Raw genomic sequence first — 22,292 nt, forward strand, 5'->3', positions numbered from 1 at the left:
TTTTACAAGTGACTCTGATATCAGTATCTGATTCGATCAGTTTATTCAGAAAACGTATTAATCAGACTGATTATTTTTCTTTCTTTCTTTTTATTTACAAAGGGAGAAATCATTTTTTCTATGTTAAAAACAATTCTGGGGGACAGAAACTTCTGACTGCATGGTTTGCATACTCACTGCAATTAGAACTAATCAATAAGACAAACATACACGGCTGTAGAGTTGGCTGCTTTTCTTCAACCATACTAAAAAATTAAAAATTAAAAGTTTGTTTTTTGCAGGGAACCAGGCACTGAAAGGGTAAATCTCCTAACATAGTGAACTGTGGTCCTATATGCCAATCACACTGCCACTGGTAAGTGCTGGTTAGAGGCTTTAAAACGGCTTTGCAGATATTCCCTTACATCAGATTCATCAAGTCAGCAGGCCCCATTAAATAAGAAAGCTGCATCTCACAGTTTTAACATTGGTGAACGGGTGCTGGCATTGGTTCTGGTTGTGACGGCCCCTTTCAGACAAATTTTGCAGGCCCGTATAAGGCATTTCACACCGCTCAAATTATAAATATTTATTTGAGACAAGTCTGCATATTAACCTATTAAAGCCTTATCTTTCCTCCATATCTTCCATTGATGACAACCATTTTTATTTATTTTACCAGTGATGAGGATGCTGGGGGACATCTGAAAAATTCTGAAGTACTTGCTGATTTGCCCAGAATTTGTATCTTATTTTTCTGCTGAAGAAAGATGACATCATTGAGCTTGTTCAGTGTTTTCCTTCCTTATTCCTTGATGTACCCAGTTGGACAATTATTATTTTGAAACACAACAAAGATGTAGGTTAGGCTCAGCCTATTAAACAACATGCCTACAGAGTTAACCCTGTAAGCATGGGTACTTCTGAGGAGGGAGGTTGATTACTATAGTAAGGGGTAAAGCCGCCTTTCCATTGCACACAACAAACGACAGCCATTGGACCGGAAGTCATTAAATTCCAATGGAGAGTAGTACTGGAGCTGCGTGGAGTTCCGATCAAATGCGTATTCAATTCAATTCAATTCAAATTTATTTGTATAGCGCTTTTCATAATACATATTGTTTCAAAGCAGCTTTACAGAAAGTGCATTTCAGAAATGTACATAGAAAAATACAGTTAGTTAATCATGTATTAATTTAGGGCATAACATATCAGCAGCGTTGCGTCGTCTCTTCACAGGCGTCGAGTCGTTTCTTCACAGGCGTCGAGTCGTCTCTTCACGGGTGTTGGGGCATCTGAATTTTCCATGAGAGGCTGGATACAAACTGGAGCTGACGAACGTATGCGGAAATTTCTGATCCAATTTGAGCTTCTGATGTGTTTACATTTTTAAACTTCTGCGGCTAGACTGTATGCGATCGGCCGACAGGATGTGATGTATTCTAATCAAAACTATCAGCACAAAGTTAGAATTACCTTAATGCTTTAACATTATTCTGTAAACACTATTTCTGTAAAAAGGCGGTTATTAATAATAAGAATTCAGAGCCCATGAAAACCTTACCAGAAGCATGTGTGGTGAAATCAGCAGCTTTTAGGAAATATAATCCCAGGAGCAGGGCATCACAAATTAGTGCTGTCCAAACTGTCCAAAAATCGTTCTAAAAAATTAGTTACAGCAATACAATTGAGTACCAGGAATGAACACTGGGTAACAGGAATGCGGTGTTGTATAAAAAAAATTTGACTTAAACACAGCCATGTAGTCTTAATGTCTGTCGTTGTGCTGAAAACAGAAAGTAAAGTGTCAACTTCAGCTCAATACATGCAGTAGAGGGATTTAACTTTAAGATACTACATTTTTTATATTTCCATTTAAAATATATATACAGTATGTACATTTTTAACACTATACTTTGTATTATATTACCTTTGCATCAAATTACAAAATACTAGTTAATGATGCTGTGAGAGTGTTTTTATTTTATTTAATTTTTACTCTAAAATCTTGAATAGTTAATTTAAGCATTTTTTGTTTATGTTTTACATTATTTCTCCAAAAAAAAAAGAAGTCCTCAAAAAAGACATCAATAATGCACTCAGTCATTGAATGTGTCTGCTGATCTCTAGTGGAAAAAAAAATATATACATTAATCTGCATTTTATGATTATTGCCACTAGAGGGGCCAATAGTTTCTCTATGGAAATTCCATAGAACAAAATGATCTCGAATATAAAAACAAAACTCCAATTTGAAACATAAATTCACTCTTTATGCATTCAGATAGATAGTCCAATATCAATACATCGTAGAGTGATTTATATTTAAAGGGCCCCTATTAAGCTATTTTAAAGTTTCCTAATGTTGTTGTGAAGTCTGTGAAGGGGGGCGGCAAGCTGGGGCCAGTTGTACTGTTAGAGGGGCCAGTTACATTTAGACCTTATTGTTGTCATATCATTTTCTGCACTGCACTATAGGCATCAGTGATGCGCGGGTCAATGTATAAACAACCCGGACCCGACCGACGTTTTCAACTAACCCGCCCGCAACTCGGACCGAAAAAAAAAAGAAAGAAAATATTGTACCCGACCCGCTTCCTGACCCGCATTTTTTAAAAGTAGGCTAGTAAATGCATAGCAAGAAATACACATGACAAAGCCAGCACTTTGGTCATTATCTTTCATTATTTCGGCAACTTTGCTCTTTCTGTTTGTGTATTTGCGGAGCTTCCACTCCCCAGTCTTCACCTTTTCTCTTGCCGCCTCCATCTCTACCTGCAGACTGAGCTCGTGCGTCATCTTCGCGCCAGTTATTCAGCCAATAAAGTGTAGGCCTATGTATTTCATAGAAAATTGCATGTGAGCGGAGTGGAGCGGGAGCAAGCGGGCGGATCTTGGACAGAACGCAGAGCGGCATTTTTAAAAGGATGGAGCGTCGCCCTATTTCCCGCTCCGCGCACACCAAGATTCTGAAGCATGCTCAGTCAAGCCTGACTCAGTCTACTGTTGATGACTGCAAGATGGATTCTATTTTCAGTCAAAACTCGGCTCAATAATGGAGTTCAAAAAGTAGGCTACTTCAAAAAGGAAAATAAGAAGTCATACAGGTGTAAAACTAACTATTATGTGGTAGAAGAAAACGACATCGTTTCAGTCAGTAGGCCTAAAGATTAATTTTGGAATCTAAAAAGACACATCTCTCGAAAACATGCAGTGTGATATGTGAACACGCTGGGAAGAAAGCAAAAGGTTAGCAAATTGAATACGGTAACTTAAAGTGTAGCCTAAATTAAATACAGCGTAAAATGCAAACAATTGATACAAGCCCATTTAAATTTTAATCCTGCGCGCTGCGCACAAGTTCAGTTATAAGAATGTTGTCCTAATAGTTAATTTAGCCTAGGCCTACTTTTAAAACGTTTATGTATATTTATTTTATATTTTTGTTTATATACATTTTATTTATATTATTAGGCCCATTTATTCGTTTTATTTTACAGCAGTTTGTGTGTACAATGGATATAAGCGCATTTAAATTTTAATCGTGCGCGTTGCACAAAAGTTAACTTATCAAAATTCTGGCCTAATAGTAAATTTACTTTTAAAATTTTTATGTAGGCTATATTTTTGTTTATATAATTGTTATTCATATTATTAGGCCCATTCATTCGTTTAATTTTACAGGACTTGGTGTAGGCTATATTCCTTCTTACATAGGCCTAATTTGTCATTTGAAATAAAACATTTCTATTTGAAAAATGTTGTTGTTGCTCATTAGTTCTTTAGGAGGTAAGGCTGTGGTCTAAGCTACAGTGATATAGGCTACATGTAGATTTTTTTTCCCCTTTTTGGAGCGAGCGGGGGGCGATTTGAGTGGAGCGCGGATCAAACTGCGTTGAGCGCTGATCGAGCGATAATGAGCGGAGCGGCCTGATGTAGCTTTGAGCGGGGGAGCGGAGGGGTGGACAGTTCCGTGAGCGATGAGCGAAGATTCTCACCGCTCCACTCCGCTTATGCTCTCTATACTACTATATAAATTACAAAGGTTTAATTGGCATCTTTATTTCAAACGACCCGACCGACCGCGACCCGAATATCATTAAAAATATTTTTGGATGACTCGTAACCGCGGGTAACCGCGGGTGACCGCAGGCACCCGCTCATTTCGGATCAACCCGCGCATCACTGATAGGCATTAACAGGCAAAATACCATGTTAACAATCATTCAACAATGTATTTGCATTTCCATTATATTTTTTAGATTTGCATTACATATTCAGAATCAGTCACATTAACTGTATTCTACGATTTTTGTGTTTTTTTGCAAAAAGATCAGCAAATTCATCTAGATTTAAGGCCTTTGCCCTCCTTGACTCAATACTTAGAACACCTAAATTGCTTAATCTGTCATCTGACATTGTGGACCTGAGAGAGGTTTTCACCAGCTTTAGTGCATACAGTATAATATACAATTATATTATGCTTATTTTAAAGGAGACATATCATGCTTTTAAATTGTTCCTTTTTACATATAAATCATACATTTGTAGTCTATATAAAGCGGAACTGCAATGCTTGGGTCTGAATTCCTCATTATTATAGCTCCACGGGCCCCTTTTTTACCCCTTTTCTGAGGTGCTTCTGAAAGCAACTCGTTTTGGTGCGGTCTCTTTAAATGCAATTGAGACACTTCATAACCCGCCCCCTCTCCAGGTTGCAGAGGTTCAACTCCACCCCGTTCGGCCATTTTTGTAGTCTGATAGCAGAGATAGGATTATCTAGCGGCACAGAAACTTTTTATTCACACGTTATTAACAAAATATCAACAACGGAAGACTTGTCCAGCCAGCCTTACATGTTCGAGCCAGAGTTGGAGCCGGAGCGAAATGAAAATGAAGACGACGAACCTGCAGAACAACGTCTTCATATGGATGTATCGCAATGGTGTGTTACTGTATTTAACTGTTACACATGAAACTTTGGTCTTCCGACCTTTTACCACCGTGTCGATTTATTTTGATTAATATGTGCGAGGGAGAGAGAGCAAGACAGCGTCTAGTTTGGAGACGGTGATGTTTTGTTTACACTTTCGCCGGGCTCTGAGAGAGAGTGCGAGCGCGCGCGAGACCGGGTCTCTCTCTCTCTCTGCTCGTTCTTTCAGTTAAACATACGCCACAAGCGCGGCAGTTCATCTACATTAGACGGTGTAATGAAGCGTGTGGGTTACTACATCCAACAACCGATCATTTTAACTTACCCTCTCCGAGTCTCGTAACTTCTGCATCCTTTAGCTTGGACTACAAAATTGCAGCGAGAAATAATAATGGCGGATCGCTCGAAGTGTTGGGCCGGAAGTCAATGTCCTTATTTGGCAGTTCCGCTGCAAATACTGTGACGTGATAGTTCAAAAAACGTCATAGATAACAGAAAAATCTGAACAGGTTGAAAAATATGACCAAAACAGAATCAACAGATATCAACGAAGCACCTGAAGAGAATAATTTAATCTTTTCTGTACTTCTAAACACTCCAAATATACAACAAAATGCATTTAAGGGCTAAAAAAGTGCATTTAGCATGATATGTCCCCTTTAAATGTATTGTGCAGGCTAGGTATAAAAAATATAGGAAAAACCATGATAATATGAAACGCTTCAAAACAGAGCGCACAAAGCGCGGGTGCAGAATGATGAGCTCAAAGCAACATGGAGTCACAGTGTTCAGCGCTGCGCTGCACAGTGCGCATTTAAAAGATCACGGCACAAAGCGAAGAAATGTCGAGCGCACAAATCCTAGTGTAGCCTATATCTGTCCAACAGTTTATTGATCATTTGTTTCTTCACATAGTGAAGTTTAAAATTCCAGTTATTGTGCAATTGATGCCGATTCATAGTCATTGTGGTGTGCACAGACACACGGTAGCGAGTCGTTTTAAAACAGCAACAAACATAAAATACAAATACACAAAATAAAGTCATTTTATGCAAATCCACAGCCTTTTATCTACAGATCAAGCATTATAATGTGAATATATCATATTGGAGAGAGTTTTACCGCGCATCCTGCTGTAACCGGACGAGGCGCGCGCGCTGTTTCAATACTTAATGGAGAATGATTGACAGATGAGGGAAAACGAGTTTCCATAAACTTTAATTTAATGATGTAAATAGACTTTTGTCCCTCACATTAAGCTATGGAATGGCTTCAGATGACTTTGTGAAATTATAATCAGACCCTCTCAGACCCAAGTCACCCAAACTGACGTGAAAAAGAGGCGCAGAAAAGCGCGCTGTTTGCATCCCTGTTTAAGTAAAAATACTCGGCACCATGAGTTTGTTGATCATAATTTGGTCCTTTTTCAAACTGCCACAAACTAACAAACGGCCAGGTTAAGATTAGCTGATCTAACGTTACACTTCTGTAATGCATTTAATACAAATACAACATATTAACAACTTTACTCACCTCTATATTTCCTTCTTTGCTTTAACTATAATATTCGCGCAAAACATCCACCAACTTCTGAATAGAAAAAAACCTGCAGATCCGATTTAAGCAGTCCCTCTAGGGTTACATTTGTGTTCCGTGTTGCCACTGTCTAATAACGGATCATGTGAAAAACAACGATAGCAAAAAAACAGTTTTGTAAAAATTATTTCACACTCCACATTTAGGGGGGCCACAAGGGGGTCCAAGCTTGTTGTCACAGGGGCACTGGCCCCCCCTGGCCCCCCTCTAGAACCGCCACTGATTTGCACATCATCACTTTTTCAAAAACTCTCAAACGACTTGTCAAATGAATCAATCTCTCTAAATCCCTCCTTTCCAGCGACATACTCTGCTCTGATTGGCCAGACAGCTCAGTCTGTTGTGATTGGCCTACCGTGTACAGCGCGTCGAAATCAAAACCGCCCATTGCCATAACAACAGGCTTGTTCGACTTGAACCGGTGCTGCACAGACCGATCGGTTTATGACATCAAAGTACCGCGAGAGCAATTCAAAAGTATAAGGAACCGTCTGCTCACTATTCGCTCTCGCGGTATTTTGATGTCATTCACCGATCGGTCTGTGCAGCGCCGGTTCAAGTTGAACAAGCCTAACGTCTGCTTGTCCTGAGGCTTCCTACACTGTAAACTAAACACAGTAACGAACAATGATGTCGATTGTACCATATCAATCTGTGCGCGAGTCCGATGATGAAACACTGGAAGAACTAGTTATTCAACCCGAATCTACATCGCAAGGACGGCTTGAGCAGGACTCAATGTTTCTCAGTGATACACTACCCAGTTTGAGGTACATTATATGAGATGTTGCAACTGTAATTCCTCACCATCAGCAATAACAAGTGCATGTCCATCAACCAACCGATTATTTTACTTGTGCTAATTTATTTACCGAGTATTTTTCTAATATATTGCGGTGAACACGTGGAAACTGTATCAATAACAGTGCATGTATACATTAGCACGTTGGTAAAACAAATATTTCTTCAAAGTAGTGAGAACGACAGACAATCTGCATTAATAGACACAGTTATAGGTAATAGTGGCCCTCAACTGATTAGCAGAAGTATTTCAGTAAGACAGTGATAACGTGAGTTAGCCAGTTAGCAGGAGACCTACACAATATAAAACTCAAACCTAAGTATTTTGAACACCATCTTTCAAGAGCAAGCGGTTTGTGAATCCTGCATTGAACTCTGAGATTTGAGAAGCAGTCTTCAGTCAAATAAAGGGAACACAGCAAAAGTTTAGGATTATACTGCTGTGATATTGTGGTAAAGATGAACTTTAACCACTGATTCTTCACATGTTTGTCCTTGGGCAGTGAAAAAAAACTGGCTTCACCTTCACATTATAGAGCACAGCCCCGTCTTCTCGACATGATGTTGTCCAGTATCCACAAGAATCAGCTGCAGGTTTGAGGTTCAAGCTTTCCTGGTGTCTGCGCGTGCAGTAAGTGGGCGGGCAATATTCTAATGTTTCGTCTTGACGTCACAACGAAATGGCTTATGACTCGTTTGAAAAATGTCGACTCATACTTTTGAAAGACAATAACTTTATATACGTTGCACTTTCAGATTTAAAACTTTGTAGGATGTTTTTATTGACATAGAGCTATGTTACACACTACATGAAAGATCATTTTCAAAAATCCATTATAGGTGCCCTTTAAGATACTAATTTTTTTATATTTTCATTTAAAATATATACACTGTATATTTATAGTATATACATTTTTAACACTTTGTATTATATTACCTTTGCATCAAATTACAAAATACTAGTTAACGCTGCTGTGAGGGTGTTTCTAATACTGCGGCTGTGGAAGTGGAAGTAAAATCAGCTCTCCTCTGACTGCCGTTATCAATCTCTCTTTTTGAAAGTTGTGAAAACACTACTGTTGAGTTTTTCTTTTGCTATTTGAGCAAATAGGAACACAGAAAATATATTTCATGTAGTCTCTCTTTCTCCTGGGGGTTAAGTGCCTTGTTCAAGGGCACCTCAGTTGTGGGTAATGAGAGTGGAAGAGAGCGCTGTTCATTCATTCCCCCCACTTATTTCCTGCCGGTACTGAGACTCAAACCCAAGTCCGACTCTCTAACAATTAGGCCACAACTGCCCAAAGGCGTGTTGTTTCGGTGTAGAGGTCCAACTTGCAGAATGAGATCAGTAGTGATGTACAGTACATGACCAGTCCCCAGGGGGCGTCCATCTAGCGCTGCCACTGCCAAAGTAGAGTCGCAAGGAATTAGTGGTATCTTATGCTGTCGGACTAAATTTTCATCAATAAAGTTGCCTGCGACCCTCAAATCTAACAAGGCCTTAGTAGTGATGGTATCTGACTGAAATGTTAATTTTATGGGCACTTAAATACAGACAGTGGTTTGAATAGCGGAAATCAACAAACTCACCCTGCTGTTGTGTGTTTGAGGGGATTGTGTCAGGCAGTCAGCTTTCAAATGTCCCTCTTGACCACAATATAAACAGAGATTGTACCTGATGCAGCGTTCATGCTCCTCTGAGGAAAGATGAGTTAGATCGACTTGCATAGGCTCAGCATCATCACTTGATTGATTCGTTTGACTGAGAGGGCTGGTAAATCGGTTAGATCTCCTGGAGCGAAGGAGATTGCCAATGCGAATAGCGAGGTCAATGAACTGATCCAGGGCTCTAACCCCATCACTGCAGGCCAGCTCTGATTGCATGTCTGTGTTTAATCCTTGACAAAACAGCAGTTTTAATGTGTCCTCCACCCGTCTGCACAACAAGAGTGCGAAAATACCAAATTCAGCGGTGGTATTTCTTCTCTGGCGAAGTGCAAGCTGTTGTTCCCCAGCACTCGAATACCTCACTTAGTCATTGAATAAAGTCATTGAAAGTGGTGCGGTTCAATCCTTGATTGGCTCATTCCAACAACTTTCCCATGAGCAGTGAACACACAAGAGAGATCTTACTATCATCAGTTGGTTATAACGAGGGCTGTTGAGACAGGAACATAGAGCATTGCATAAGAAAGCCTTTACTCCAGCGTTCGTGACAGATGAGCAGTTTGTGGTTCTCTTTATACAGTTGGTCCGTTTTTCAACATGATTCAATTAAAATCACAGCGCTACATGCATGCTGCGGAACTTTTACCATATGACTACATCCAGATATTATTTAATAATCTAATTTAATATTTAATAACTAATTAAAAAAGCTGTGAGATAATCACCATACTGCTGGTAATGAAGGTGATGGCCAGAGGAAGCATCTTTTCCAAGTGTTGTAGATTTGAGTGACTTTGAAGCTAAGAAAAAAAAATCCCACATACCCTTGAACATTTTTTACATAAAGTGTTTGATGGAAAAAAAAAATTGTTTAGACACAAGATTCTTTACATTCCTTCCCTCCCCAGGGAGCAACTGGTGTCAAAATGACCCGAAGCCTAAAAATAACACCAGAATAACATTTCTGTTTTTTCCACAAAAAATCTTAGGTAGTAATCTTAATTGCCTGAGCCATAACTAAATATAAGCTTTTTATATATATTTACTTACATTTTCGAGTGTCTTGGCTTAATGTGTTTTGAACATGAGTTGAACTATCCCTACACCCAAAGAGCACCAGGATAGGGATTCAACATCCCACGGAGCACTCCTTGCTCCTTTTGCACTCCTAGCTTTATGATAAAATATTATCTTTAAATTCATGCAAGGTTTTTATTTTATTTTACTCTAAAATCTTGAATAGTTATTTTAAGTATTTTTTGTTTTTGTTTTACATTATTTCACAAAAAAAAGACCTCAAAAAAGACAAATAATGCACTCATGTGTCTGCTGCCCTCTAGTGGAAAAAAAAATACATTAATCTGCATTTTATTATTATTGCCACTAGAGGGGCCTATGGTCTCTCAATGGAAATTCTATAGAGCAAAATGAACTGGAACAAAACTCCAATTTTAAACGTAAATTCACTCTTTATGCATTCAGATAGATATTTAGATACATATACAAATCTTTTTCTTTTCTTCTTCTTATTATTTTGATGGAGAAAAAAAAATCCCCATTTCCCAATCATTTCTTATGGGGGGTCAAATAGACCCACGATAGAAGGATTTGTTACTGTTTTTATTGCAACCACAAAAACTCCTTGAATAGATGCATACATTTGAATTGAATTTTTTTATTATTATTCATTTATTTGGATGGGACAATGGATATTGATGAACGTACAATATGAATTGATGTAAATAGACATGTAAAAACAAACAAAACAAACAAACACTGTAATGTGCTGATCTTCTCAGCTGGACATAAGTTGGTATACACTTGCTGCATGTCTCATAAAACGTTCAATGTAAACATCTGGGAGACAAATAAGAGCAGACACTTGGATACATCTGATCTGAACAAGTGTGATGACATGAAAGAGAGCTAAATCTATAGTCTTTTGCTCAGTTCAGTCCGATTTTCAGTGTACACAGAAAACTGCGTCAGCGCACGTATTTCTGTACTTGACCTGAAAAATGCACACAAAATTGTGTCAAAATTTCCTTTTCGGCGAGTATTCACATGAATACAGTCGGTTATGTCTTGACTTAAAGGTGCACTGTGTAATTTTTAGCGGCATCTAGTGGTGAGGTTGCGAATTGCAACCAGCAGAAGTTCACTCAATGTTCTTGTGTTATGGAATGTGGACTCAGACATAGATAAATGCAGATAATAGTGAGCTTTATTAACAGCACTGAGCAGAATGGATAGAGTGGGTAAGTATGCACTTCAAACATAACCTACTTTAAGACAGTGGATAGCATGGTAATGGTGAAATATCATGGATGGATGGACAGAGGGCAGGTTAGATGCACACACCTCGTCTTGGTCTGTGAATATGGTGGTATGGTACCTTGCAGGTGAACAGCGGAGACATAAGGGAGAGGAAGATGCAGGAGAATGCTCACAGGAAGGAATCGCTGGAAAGAGACGCTGTTGATAATCGCTGGGGTAATCGCGCTGTGATTGGCTGAGGTAAGAGCCTGGCAGATCCGTGACATCTTGACTGAATAACTTGAATAGCTTTACTGAGGATTAATCTATATTTCATTATTACAAATAAGTGTGTCTGCTTGAAAGAATGAAGAATGTTGTATACAAGTTGTTATCATTCATATATCATTAATTGTTTCTTTAAGAGAAGTGGTTTTATTTAATTTTAAGAGATTAAAACATGTTATATGTCACAGCAGTTAAATATGTGTCTGTATTGCATGTTCAAACCATAATATCAGTCATAGTAATAGGTTAATAGATGTTTTCTCAATTTTCTCAAAAGAGAAATGCTCAATTGACGCATTACAATTAAAATAAACCCATTTGATTTTAGTCGACTAAATCTACTATAGATTTGGTCGACTAAAATCTTATGATATTTAGTCGACTAAAACTGGACTAAAACTTAAACAATTCAGATGACTAAAATATGACTAAAACTAAATGGCATTTTAGACAAAAGACTGACGAATTCACTAAATCAAAATTTGCTGTCAAAATTAACATTGAATTAGAGAGCTCTCTGATCATAATTGTTACTAGTAAGAAATTACTGGTAAGAAAAACGGGTGAATCCCAACATAACACAGACTGTGACGTTGCAGTCAGGATCATTAATATTTACGCCCCCAAAATTTGCAGATACCAGCCCATGTTCGAGGCCAGGCAGTTACGTGGACCTGGCACAGCTGAATCATCAGAAGTTCTGCAGGTATTGTGAAGAAGCAAGCAAGGACAATAGTGAAAAGGGCAGATCATGGATATAAATGTTATGTTCCAGGGGATGTGAGCACTTTTCATACCCTTCCCACAGAACAAAACTGTCAACAGGCATGGTTGATGTTTATCTATAACAGGATACTGCACCATTTTAATTCAAAGTTGTTCGTTTGCTCTGCCCATTTCACCACTGACAGTTTTTCTAACTTGGGACAATATCAAGCAGGCTTCGCTCAGCGTTTGAAACTAAAGAAGGGGGCAATTCCAACTATATTTCCATTACAACCCCTACCGCAAGCAGTAAGTAACGTTAGTGATTGTATCCACTTCTTGATTGTTGAAGCCATTTCTGTTTAAAAAGCCATTTCTGTTTCTAGAGTCTATATAACAGCAAAAAAAACACAAACGGTTGTTTCCACTGCACCAAATATGAACTACTTTGTGCAACTGAGGTTAAATTGCTTTTTTTATGAAACACATTTTTGCACAACTGGGACAATACAAATATAAAATCAAAGCACCTACGTCATTAAGCACAAAGTGTCTGATATATTTTATCAAAACTTCCTTGAGCATTTCCTTATTAACTCTGGTGCACCTACATTTTCCAAAGAAATAAATCCAAGTTTTCGAAAGAAACTCCTGAGATTTCGTAACTCTGATTGTTCTCGCCAACATTTATTGACAGAAGCACATGACACAGTACACAGTAAGTTGCTCATTTACAGGCTTTATGTTTCCCTTTGAAGTGTAATAAATATTATTTGAGTTTATGTTCATTAAATGTTAGGGCCGTTTAATAACACCTTGGCCAAGGCAACACTAGCCTATATGAGAAGCTTTCTCTCTTTTGCACAACAGAGGTGCAAATCAACAAATTGAACAGTGACAAACAAACATGGTGCACATATCTCATTACTCAGTTCTCTATTATCATTTAGTGACCTGCAGTAAACATCTCGTCACCTACTTATGTTTGTATGAATCAGTGGTTTATTATCTTAAAAAATAAAATGTTCAAGTTTTATTATCGCATTTATGAGTTGTTATCACCTAAGTTATCACCTAAAGTAGTTCCCAGTCCTGTTCCTGGAAATCTACCTTCCTGCAAAGTTCAGCTTCAACTCTAATCAAACACACCTGAACCAGTTACTGAAGATCTTCAAGAACACTGGATCATTAGGCCCCAGTTTCACAGACAAGGCTTTAGCCTAGTCCCAGACTAAAATGCATTTTGAGCTGTTTTAACTTAAAGTAACTTGCACTGACATATCGTATATATCTAATGTGTCAGTGCCATTGTTTTGTCTCAAGATGCACACCAGTAATGTTTTTTTCTAAGGCACATTTATAAAGGCTACTTAAATGTCCTTATTGAACCAAGGCCTAATCCTGGCTTAATCTAAAACCAGACCTAGGTGTTGAAGCCGGGCTGTTACTGAGCTTAGGAAGGATATCCAGGGGGGACCACTTGCTTTAAGTCCTATTGTGCATCTCATCTTCATGGACTGCAGCAGATTTGTGAGATGTTACTCTACTCTTCCACCAAGGCACTTTCAAGTTCTCGAACACGTCTGGGGGACACTGTCAGGGTTGTCTCAATTTTGCAGAGATCCAAAGCACTGCAAGGACGATCAGCTGTCCTTCCTGTGTCCCTGTAACACTGTCTGAGGCGTCTTACGGACATTTACAGTTTATAGTTACACTTTACAAAAAGGTTTGTCATGGAAATTCTCAATACGAATTCAATCTACTAATCTGACTTCTTCACCACGGACAATTCATCCAACTTCCAATTGTTAATATAATAAAATACTACAGTATCTCAAGGTAATAATTTCCCTTCCCGAATATTTACTATAAAATATTTCCCTAAAGTATGGTGACGGCATCCCATTAAGAAGCCACTACAACACAGGTGTGCGCTGGTCCGACACAGGATCATTCATAGGTGTGCGCTGGTCTGACATAGGAACATTAATTATTAACTTTCACTGTTACAGCTTGACCCGAGTGCGGGTCTATAGTCTTCCTACACTATCACTGTCTCTGCTGTGGTCCTCTGAGTGGATAATCTTTTGTTCTTCTATTCTGTAGCTGTGCAGCATGTACCAGACACGACTCACAAGTTGCTCTTTGCAAGAATGAAGTTTTATTCACGGTCGGGAGCTCTCTGGTCACAACAACCAGGAGAAACTGCTGAACAGAAAGATACATGTACATTTATGTCTTACAGTTGAGTGAAAATCAATGTCACTCACGTCTTCTTAACTGTGGTTTGTTCTGGTGATTGGTTTGTAATGATCTAAGCCAGTGGTCTTCACAGTTTTTTTTCATGAGAGTCACACTGATAGGACAAAGTCAATAGGAGAGTCACTTTTACCGCAAAATGTCAAAAGTTACATCCAGTCATTAATTGCATATCTGCTTATCGATCTGTCATCCCTGAACATACAATATGCAATGCAATAAATTCAAAGGGGGGGGGGGAATCATTTTTTATCATTAACCAGTCAAATTTGTAACTGACAAGATGATTTCCCTTAATGAAAAAAAAAGGAAAAAAAAGCAGGATTACGAGCAGAAAACAAGCATTTCCTTGACTTTCTTCATGTTGTATTTGTAGCTTGTTGCAATCCTTGTGAGACATGATGTGCATTGATGAGGTGGGTTATCTGTTTCCTCGATGTTCATTGTTGAAAAAAGTTGACTCACAAGTAAATGTGCTCACAAAGAATGACATCACTTTTGTGGTTTTCCTCACAAGTGGCTTCAAAGTGGGAAAATCTTCTTCAGACACCAAACTCCAGAAGTCACAGAGGATTGGTGGAAGAGCTGGGGGGGGAATTTGAATCCAGATTCAAAGATGTGAATGAGCACAAGGAGATTTTCAACTTTTTGAAAACCCCTTCCACGTGGATGTGTCATCTCTCACTCCAACTATCACTCTGCTCTGCCCTACTCAGTGTGCTGCTGTAGAAAGTGAAATGGTAGAATTGCAGACAAAATACATTCTCAAAGTTGAACTCAGAGCAGGTGATAGTCGGAGTGAGAGAAGACACATCCACGTGGAAGGGGTTTTCAATAAAGTTGAAAATCTCCTTGTGCTTGTTCACATCTTTGAATCTGGATTCAAATTCCCCCCTCAGCTCTTCCAAAACATTAACAAATCCTCTGTGGCTGAAGTGCTGCTGCAGAGATGTGTCATTTGTGGTGACAGCTCTAAGTTTGGGGAAGTGAAGGAATTCTCAGGTTCTTTTTTCAGGGCAGCTATTTTCTTCTGAAATGCTCTGATTGCATTCAGCATGTTGCTTGGAAGCTTATCTCTTTCTTGAAGCTGCAAGTGTTCAGGTGACAGGAGATGTCAGTCAGAAAGACAAGATGTGTGATCCAACATGGGTCTTCCAGCTCTGGCTCCCGTTTTCCTTTGCTTTCAAAGTGCAAATCTCAGGGAGGAGGCTCGGAAACCGTTCAAGCACTTTTCCACAGGACAACCATCTCACTTCACTGTGCATCAGTAAATCACCATGCTCTGTGTCATAGTCCTCAATGAACTGTCGGAACTGTCTGTGGTTCAGCGCTCTGCAGACGATGAAGTTTACCACAACAACAACTGTTTGCGTCACGTTTTGGAATGTATTATTTCTCAGAAGCCCAACAAGCCCCTTCTCCTTTCCTCACACGCTAGGGGCACCATTTGTGCACACACTTGCTAGACCTGACCAACTGAGATGTTTTTTTCATCAAAAAATTTTAGAAGTGCATTCAGAATGTCCTCACCTCTCGTTTGGCCAACAAGTGGAAGTAAGCACAGCATGTCTTCTCGGAAAGACTTCCGAAAAGTCGGAGGTGTGTAACCTCACACAAACACACAACTGAGCAACATCTGTCACATCGTTGCTTTCATCCACCGCGATGCTGAAACACGGTGCTGCTGACACATCTGCACAGACCTGGTCACTCACATCTTTGCCGATGTTTTCAATACGCCTCATTATGGTGGTATCGGATAATTGTAATCATTTAATTTGCTTTACAATTGCGTCCTTGTTGTGAAACTCTGCAAACAATATTTCTGCTGAAGCCAAAAAGCAACCTTTCACAATTTCTGAGTCTGAGAAGTTTTTTTTTTTCCTGAGCCAAAATCTCAAAAGATGCCTCAGTTAGAGCATTTTCTATGCTCATCTTGTGTGACTCGTACCTTTTTTTTTTTTGTAGGAGTTGACTCTTCACAAACCCCGTCTCCGTCATCTTCCTGTCGATTTGCCGTTGTTGCATGCTCCGAATCTTTAGTTCCCTCGTTTGTCACTGTCACGTTGCTTTGTTGCTGTTCACTTGGTGTGCGACTTTGTTTAATAAGAAATCGATCCATTTTCAGTCTGTATATAACACAATGAAATGCTGGAAATAACCATAGCTAAGCTAGCGTTATGTGTATGAAGTGCCAGGTTGTTAGTGTCCTCCGACTTAATTGCTCCAGTTTGACGATGACATTTTATTTTTATTTTTTAGTAAATGCCCAAATATATTCCATATTCACAAGCATACTATATGATAGATAGATTAAAATCAGAAGTTGTATTTGTTAACAATGCACTGTGAACTAACATGAACAAACAATGAACCATTAGCAAAGATTAATTAATACTGTAACAAATTGTATTGCTCATTGTTAGTTCATGTTAATTAATGCATTAACTAATGTTAATAAATTAGACTTGTTGTAAAGTGTAACCCAGTTTATTACTGTTCACATCTGCAGTCCTCAAGCCTCCTGCAGCAGGATTATGGCAGGTCCACACAGGCGATCAGGAAATCTAGTCCTTCAAATTTATTAGTGACCATTACAGTTTTTCTCGATTTAAACATATTTTTTTGAAATTATGACTCGAAACTAAACTCAAATCCATAACTTCTCACCCAATTCTGCATACTTTCTATTTTCAGGTCAAAATGACGCTCTCCACTCAAAACCATTCAATATTGCAAAAAAAAAAAAAAAAACACCACAACTTTGCTCTCAGACATGACACACAAGCCCTCAAAAACACACACACTACAAGTCTTACACACAAGTGAGATCAATTCAAAACTCTGTAATAATAACTTAGTTTTGGCATTAGGAATAATTTGACTGCTCATTGTCTATTACAGTATACAACATAAATAGAGCAGATATACTGTATGTTAAATATGACAGATACAGTGAAATTCAACAATAAGCTTTACAGTTTTTTTCAACTGCTTACACACAAAATCCTTACTTGTCACACAATTTCTGAAACCTGACACTCAAACACCAGAACCACACACCAAATCTGCAAAACCATACACTAATTCTCAGCCTTCGACTCAGTTTTCAATTTTATAAAACACTTTTTGCAAACCACGACACACAATTCTCTATGTAACACAAATCTAACAGGAAGTATCTTGATTTCCTTTTTCAAACACAACCTATCAAAATGCCACACTAATTCATCAGTGCCTCACACTAACTCCTCACATGTGCAAACAGTCATTGCTTTACTTAACACCAGCCAATCATGTCTTTAGAATAGGCCTATAGATAGGCCAAAGGTCAAGTTATAGGTTTTTCGGACTATGTACTGTATTCACAACCACAAATGCTTACAGTAAAGACATAAATAGTTTGGTTTCAATCTTGCTTCCGTGTTTACCATGAATTTTTCAACATCTTTCTGCCAATTACTTTCAATCTTGTACAGAAATGTACATAGGAGCTCATGAAAGAAGAGCTTTAGGTTTTGAATAACTGTATATATGACACATCCAAATATATAATATTATGGCAAAGTTGTTTGCAACATAAGACAAATGTTTGCTTTTGAGATGTGTTTGTGATATTTTGAATGCAGTGCTTCATTTTGCAAGAGATGTGGGGGCATTTTGTGTGTACAATTCTTGGATTTGTGTGTAAAGTTTTAGGGGGAAAAAGAGGCAAAGTTTTGAAAAAGTGTTTAAGCAGTTGAAAAAAAAACTGTAAGAAAAATGTATTACACTACTGTAAAGAGACCTTGCAGCAAAAAAAATTAAATTGAAATAAAGAATTGAACACGAACTTGGAATTGCAATACAGTATACTGTCAATTACAGTACAGTAAATAAATAAATTCAGCATCCTCTGCCAAGTTGCATTACGGTCCTGGTAATGACCATATTTGCCATACTAGAGCAGTTTAGTCTTCTGACAAAAGTCTTTCTCTCCCTCCCTTAGGCAGTCATCTCTCAGTTCTGCAAAAATGCTAAATGTAAGAACTTAAGTAATTGGCTACAAATAAGTTTGACAATTATGAGTTTAAGGGTTTACAACATGTGCTACTATATTTACTGTACATAGAATAGTGAAGGTTCTCCCATCTAAAGTACTGCTACTGTGTGCTGTAATTATACTGTATGTGTGAGTAGTATAAAACCATGTATACGAGCATGTAGACCAATTTCCTTAACGGTCATTCCTGCGAAAGAACATATTCAAAGTGCTTTGTATATCATCAGGAACAAATTGTCACATCCATGAGAAGAGAGACAAGGTTAAGGTGTAACAAACAAGCTTTATTAAAGTGCAGAGTGAGCAGTGCTGATAGAGATGATCGATGATGGAATGCTGATTGGTGTGTCATCTGTTTTGTTACTTAATGTTTACACATGGATAAATGTGTGCTGTTTGAGTTCACAGTGTGACACCTGAGGTAATTGTATCACGTGTTTGCGTTTTCTGAATGAGACATGGGCGTAGGTTTAGGGGGGGACGCTAGGTACTAGTCCCAATCAATATTTTGAGATGACAAATTTGTCCCCACCAATATTTAGCAAGCTCCTTTGAACTGCTATTTGGATCTTTGCGCTGCTATTTGGATCGATTCCAACGGCCAAAACAACGACAGTACAAGAAACGCCGTAATTTGATTGGCGGCGGTGTATCTGACAGGCTACACGTGTGTGTGTGTGTGTGTGTGTGTGTGTGTGTGTGTGTGTGTGTGTGTGTGTGTGTGTGTGTGTGCGCGCGCGCGCGCGCGCGTCGACGACGCCGACGGTAAGTTACCAGGGCTGTCTCTCTGCCACATACAAAGGCCAGAGTAAAACATTTTAATATTCCGTTTTTTGCCACTTTTTGTACTTTGTAGATAGATCAGCTATGCCACCCAAGAAGAAGAAAGGGGACATACGAAGCTTTTTCATAAAGCAGAGTGTAAGTAGGCAAAATAACTAGCCACACAAATAAACTAGCAGTAGTAGTGACTGACCAGGCTTTCAAATGCAGATTCTACTGTGGAAAATAGTATTGATTGGTGATAGTATGTGTTACCATGTTGTTACAGTTAAACCTAGCAGCAGCAATCTTTCAACTAAGGTTAAGAGTATTGATTAGGCTGTTCAGCACTGATAGACTCATAGAAGTCACGCTATCATGATAGAATGCTACGTTAGCAAGTCACTGAATGTTAATTAGCTGACCTTAACTTAGAATCTTGCAGTCAACATAAACAGTGGATCTGAGACATTTTTCGTTTCTACATTCTATTTATGTAATGTATTTGTGAGTGAGTGTAGCCTAAGAATTTAATATTTAAGAATAGAATATATCAATAGAATTTGATATAGAATAGTAGATACAATTTTAGTATTAATGGAATACTGTAATCATGGATAATAATAATAATAGATAATAATAATGGATTTGTTGTGTTGAATGCATACTATGATACGTGTGTATTTTATTCATTTGTTCATTATTTAATTACATATAGAAAACTCATTCCAGGGGGAGGGGGATGTCCCCACCAAAGCTGAGGCCAAACCTACGCCCTTGGAATGAGAACATGGTTAAACCTGTGTAAAATGCAGGCATTTTTGTGTAGAGTTTTGCAGAAAACATTGAGAAAATTGGAATATGTGTGAAAACAATTGAATGTTTTGAGAAACGGGTCTTTGTTTCTAAAAATGAATGAATGGTTTGGGAAATTGGACCAACTGAACCAGTTATAGTGTGTTAACAATCGAGAAAAACTATGTGATCACATCTCTCTATATCTATCAGTGGCCTTGACAATGGCGGTCTTTGTAAGACTTGTCAACATTCAAAGTTTCAACATGAAGGTCGTTGGGTAATTTGAAGTGTTCCTCCTTCCTTGTGTTTCGCCAGTGCTGAGGCTGAGTTCTCTTCACTTCTAGAACCCAGAAGTTCACGGTGAAAATCCCCAATTGTTTGTCTTTAAGGTGTGCAAAGGTTTCTTCCTTGATTTTTTCATTAAAATCCAGCCTGTACTTTTTTCTAGCAAAGTTTCTAAATCATGTCATGTAACGGTATTTCCTGCATTAGGTTTCAAGTCCCTAACAGTTCATTTGAATGTTTATACCATTTTAACTTTACAGCTAATAATTTGTCATTAAACATTACAGTTTTTCTGAATTGCTAAAAACACTAAACTCCATTCTTTGAACCAAATTTTCAATAGCCTAAACAAATTTGTCGAATTAATCACTATTTCTGCAAAACCATAAACAAGTTCAGGCACATAGACACTGTTTGCAAATCTCCTGCACTATTTTTGCAAAACTCTGAACACATTCTCACTCATTAAAACACATTTCACACTGTGATACATTTGTGTCGCTAAACTCTAAACACAAGAGGCAAAAGTTAAACACATCTACAACACAGTTGTCATCGAAATTCAAAATTCTTCACACTTATTTCTTTTGATGTGATCAAACCAACTGTATAATATGAGCCAGTTCAGAGTGCACAGCTGACACAGGTGCACTGATGATATGAACAATATATGCAAACAGAGAGGGAACAGTCTCAGAGAGGGAGAGGAGGAAGAGGATGAGGACGAGAAAGAGCAAGGTGTGGACAGTGTTGTCAAGGCTCAGTGAGTCAGACTAGAAGTTTTTTTTTTTTTTTTTTTTTGGCAGGAGACAACATTGTCTGTGATGTGAACAAAGTCCTCAGGCCAGAGCCATCAGGAAAACATGATGCTGAAGCAGAATTAATCTCTCATTGCCCTTGATTTTGCAGTTGCACAACTTACAGTATCTGAGTGTTCCGTACATGCATTTCATTTAGACTTTATTTGCTTTAAATTTTATGCAGACATTCAATAGACCTACTATTCAATATTCAGTACAATAATATACTTGCAGTGAATACAGTACACAGTATATTCACCGTGACCTTACTCAGTTGCAGTTACTAATTGCAAAAATTGTTTACTGTATAGACCTTATAGACCGTATAGATATATACACTAGATGTCGCATTGGCTATACGGTTTCGCAGTAGCCAATGCGACATCTAGTGTATATATATATACCCGCCCGCGCTCTCAGATTATTTGGACGCAGCAGTGTTCAAGAGGTAAAAACGATATAAATACTGTTCGTTTTCTCACACAAACCGCTCGTTTCGTGTCTTGGGCCATCAAGGTGTACTTACGATGGGGAATTGTTTAATTTGGACGATGGGGAATTGTTTTAATTTGGACTCTGTGCATGCTCTTTGAGACAGTGACCATCGACCTGCATTATATGACTGACAGACAAGAACGGTTTGACCTAAAAATATCAAAATTGAAACTACTGCGGAAAAAAAGACACCTACATCTTGGATGCCCTTGAGGTAAGCTAAAACATACCAAAATTTAATTTCAAAGTGAACTATCCCTTTAATGTGCCTGATAAGAGTTGATTCTGAACAAATACAAAACATACAGAGTTTCTTAACTCTGCGACATACGTAACCTAGTCTAGTTATTTTTATTTTTATTATTATCACAAGTTTGTTGTTATAGGCCTACAAGTTTTAACAGGTCTTAGGTGCATTGTCAGGGTTGATGTATTAGGAGTGCATGTCTGGTTTAGCTATTTTTAAAACATTTAATATAGTCTAACAGTAATTTATGTGTCCTTTCTTATTTCAGATGATGACCATCCTATTATTGAAGATGTAGCACAGGTATTACCACCAGCTGCAGTTCAAGATGATGATGAAGATGAAATTCAAGAGTTTGTATGTACTTGCAAAAACAAT

This window comes from Leuciscus leuciscus (assembly GCF_965113295.1).
Source record: "Leuciscus leuciscus genome assembly, chromosome: 24".
Classification (NCBI taxonomy): Eukaryota; Metazoa; Chordata; class Actinopteri; order Cypriniformes; family Leuciscidae; genus Leuciscus; species Leuciscus leuciscus.